The sequence below is a fragment of the Nomascus leucogenys genome, chromosome 10 (assembly GCF_006542625.1).
Source record: "Nomascus leucogenys isolate Asia chromosome 10, Asia_NLE_v1, whole genome shotgun sequence".
NCBI lineage: Eukaryota > Metazoa > Chordata > Mammalia > Primates > Hylobatidae > Nomascus > Nomascus leucogenys.
Window position 1 is genome coordinate 59451821 of NC_044390.1, and position 4432 is coordinate 59456252.

The following is a 4432-nucleotide window of genomic DNA, read 5'->3' on the forward strand; positions in this document are numbered from 1 at the left end:
ACAGTTGGCAGGCCCCGCCCCGGCGCCCCTGATTGGATAGGGTGCCGTGCCCCGCCCCCTAAGGCCTGAGTGACGTAGGAAGCCATGGAAACGTGGCTGTGCCGAGCAGTGTTGACTGGCTCTAGCCACTGCCCCTCTCATGCCCAGTTTCCTCTCTACACCCAGGCCGAGGGATATTTGAGGGTTTGTTTTGTTTTTGTTTTTGTTTTTGTTTTTGAGACGGAGTTTCGCTCTTGTCGCCCAGGCTGGAGTGCAGTGTTGCGATCTCAGCTCACTGCAATCTCTGCCTCCCGGGTTCAAGCGATTTTCGTGCCTCAGCCTCCCGCGTAGCTGGATTACAGTCACCCGCCACCACGCCCGGCTAATTTTGTATTTTTCGTAGAGACGGGGTTTCGCCATGTTACCGAGGCTGGTCTCGAACTCCTGACCTCAAGTAATACGCCCGCCTCGGCCTCCCAAAGTGCTGGGATTACAGGCGTGAGCCACCGCGCCTGGCCTTGTTTTGGCTTCCTTCCTTCCTTCCTTCCTTCCTGCCTCCCTCCTTCCCTCCCTCCCTCCCTCCCTTCTTTCTTTTTTTTTTTTCTTTCTGGGTCTTGCTCTATCACCCAGGCTGGACTACGGTGGCATGATCTCGGCTCACTCCAGCCCCAACCTCCCGGGCTCAAACGATCCTCCTGCCTCAGCCTCCCTAGTAGCTGGGACCAAAGGCAGGCCCCACCACACTCTGCTAATTTTGTTTTTGTTGTTGATGGTGTGTGTGTGACAAGGGTGGGGGTGGTAGATGGGGTCTCACTATGTTGACCAGGCTTGTCTTGAATTCCTGGGCTCAAGTGATCCTCCTGCCTTGGCCTCCCCAAGTGCTGGGATTACAGATGTGAGCCACTGTGCCTGGCCAATATTTGCATTTAAGGCAGAGCTTGCTTCTAGCTTGCCAGAGTAGGCACTGTCTTCTTCTGGCACTCCATGAGCTCTTCCTTCTAATTCCTTCCGGGCACAAGGTCACCAGTATGTGCAGGGAACTCCACACTCACTGTGAAATGGAGCAATCGCCTTGCCTCAGAACAGGAGGGAGCCCAGGCTAGGCCAGGGGGGACAGAAAGAGGAGGGAGGGCCTGATGTTCGAGGAAACGGGGATTTGGGATGAGGCGTGCCAAGGCTTCCTCCCATACCCTCCGGTCCCTGAAAGAACATCTATACGTGGGAAAAAAGTAGAAATAACTGAGGTGAGAGGAAGGATGCTCTCTGATGAAGTGATGTGGGATGAGACCCAAAGTAATGTATTAGTATTAAAAGGCAGGTTGGGCCGGGTGCGATGGATCACGCCTGTAATCTAGCACTTTGGGAGGCCGAGGCAGGCGGATCATCCGAGGTCGGGAGTTCGGAACATGGAGAAACCCCATCTCTACTAAAATACAAAATTAGGCCAGGCGCTGTGGCTCACACCTGTAATCCCAGAACTTTGGGAGGCCGAGGCGGGCGGATCACGAGGTCTGGAGATCGAGACCATCCTGGCTAACACGGTGAAACCCCGTCTCTACTAAAAATACAAAAAATTAGCCGGGCATGGTGGCAGGCGCCTGTAGTCCCAGCTACTCGGGAGGCTGAGGCAGGAGAATGGCGTGAACCCGGGAGGCGGAGCTTGCAGTGAGCAGAGATTGCACCACTGCACTCCAGACTGGGAGAGAGAGCGAGATTCCACCTAAAAAAATTAAATAAATAAATAAATAAAAATACAAAATTAGCTGGGCCTGGTGGCACATGCCTCTAATCCCAGCTACTCAGGAGGCTGAGGCAGGAGAATCGCTTGAATCGGGGAGGTGGAGGTTGCAGTGAGCCAAGATCACGCCATTGCACTCCAGCTTGGGCAACAAGAGTGAAACTGTCTCAAAAAAAAAAAAAAAAGGCAGTTTAAACTGGGCGCAGTGGCTCATGCCTGTAATCCCAGCACTTTGGGGGGCTGAGGCAGGCAGATAACAAGGTCAGGAGTTCGAGACCAGCCTGGCCAACATAGTGAAACCCTGTGTCTACTAAAAATACAAAAAATTATTGAACCCGGGAGGTGGAGGTTGCAGTGAGCTGAGATCGTGCCACTGCACACCAGCCTGGGCGACAGAGCAAGACTTCGCCTGAAAAAAGAAAAGAAAAGAAAAGAAAAGAAAAAGAAAAAGGCATGTTAGAGGATTCAGGGAAGATCGCAGAATAAAAATCATAATCTGTGGCCAGGCATGGTGGCTCATGCCTGTAATCCCAGCACTTTAGGAGGTCAAGGCAGGAGGATCACTTGAGCCCAGGAGTTTGAAACCAGCCTGAGCAACATAGTGAGACCAACCCCTAACCCCATTAAAAAATATGAAAATCAGCCAGGGGCTGAGCACAGTGGCTCATGCCTGCAATCCTAGCACTGTGGGAGGCCAAGATGGGAGGATTGCTTGAGCCTAGGAGTTTGGGCAAGATAGTAAACCCTCCCACCCCATCTCTACAAAAAAATACAAAAATTGGCCAGGCGCAGTGGCTCATGCTTGTAATCCCAGCACTTTGGGAGGCCAAGGCAGGCAGATCACAAGGTCAGGAGATCGAGACCATCCTGGCTAACACGGTGAAGCTCTGTCTCTACTAAAAATACAAAAAATTAGCCAGGCGTGGTGGGGATATAAAGAGCTGATGCCTTTTATTTTTTTCCCTTTGTCAACCTAAAATAATCAAAAGGCTCAAGATCCAGTTAAAATAGTTTATTCAAGGCCAGGCACTGTGGCTCATACCTATAATCCCAGCACTTTGGGAGGCTAAGCCTGGAGGATAGCTTGAGCCCAGGAGTTTGAGACCCGCCTGGACCATATAGTGAGACCCTGTCTCTCAAAAAAATATATTGTTTTTAATAAGCTGGGCATGATAGCGTGCACCTGTAGTCCCAGCTGCTTGGGGGCTAGGACGGGAGGATCACTTGATCTCAAGAAATCGAGGTTGCAGTAAGCTATGATGGTACCACTGCACTCCAGCCTGGATGACAGAGCGAGACCTTGTCTCAAAAAAAAAAAAAAAAAAAAAAGAGTTTATTCAAACACAAAGTACAAGGGTGGCCATCCAGGGACATGCTGACACCAAAGAATAGTGATCAATGATCCCAGCGTGGGGAAAACTGAAGATTGTCTATATAGGCAAAAACAGAGGTGCTGAACAGAAATACATTTCCATACAAATGTTAATATACAGACATACAGATTTGAGGCTGGGTGCTGTGGATCACGCCTGTAATCCCAACACTTTGGGAGACCTAGGTAGGTGGATCACCTGGCGTCAGGAGTTCAAGACCAGCCTGGCCAACATAGTGAAAATCTGTCTCTATTAAAAATACAAAAAGTAGCTGGGCATAGTGACACATGCCTGTAATCCCAGCTACTCAGGAGGCTGAGGCACGAGAATGGCTTGAATCCAGGAGGCAGAGGTTGCAGTGAGCCAAGATCATGCCACTGCACTCCAGCCTGGGTGACAGAGCGAGACTCTGTCTCAAAATAAAAAAAATTAAAAATTAAAAAAAAAACCAGATGTGATTGACTACTGTTGATTACACTCCATGGGGGTTGCTTAACATTCTATTGTAAAGCGGTAACAGGCACAAGGGTATATATATCCTACATCATATAGTATAAGTTTGAATGAAGAACAAGGAGTCTGGTTGCCACAGTCTCAAAACAAAGGTCAGGAAGCATCAGTCATGCATCAGAGAAGTTGTATTATAAGACTCAGTCTCTAGGACTTAAGTACTTAACTTTTCCCCTTGGCATAATGAATTTGGAAGGTATTGATTTTTTTCTTTCTTTTCTTTTTTTTTTTTTTAAGACAAGGTCTTGCTCTGTCACCCAGGATAGCGTGAAGTGGTGCTATTGTAGCTCACTGCAGCATTGATCTCCTGGGATCAAGCAATCCCCCCACCTCAGCCTCCCGAGTAACTGGGACCACAGGCAAGTGCCATTATACGTGGATAATTTTTTTCTTAGGTTTAGTAGAGACAATGTCTCGCTATGTTGCCCAGGCTAGTCTCGAAGTCCTGAACTCAAGCGATTTTCCCACCTCAGCCCCTCAAAGTGCTGGGATTATAGGCAAGAGCCACCCCGCTCAGCCGAAATTTTATTTTCTTTTTGCACTTTTGTTATTTTATTTTTCTCCTGGGACCCAGACGTTGACAATTAGGTCATTCAAAGGCAACCACAGAGGAAATTACAGTTACCACAGAGGCCCAGAAAAAAAGAATTAAGAAAAGACCGGTCAGGCACGGTGGCTCATTCTTATAATCCCAGCACTTTGGGAGGCCGAGGTGGGTGGATCATTTGAGGTCAGGAGTTCGAGACCAGCCTGGCCAATATGGTGAAACCCTGTCTCTACTAAAAATACAAAAATTAGCCGTATGTGGTGGAACATGCCTGTAATCCCAGCT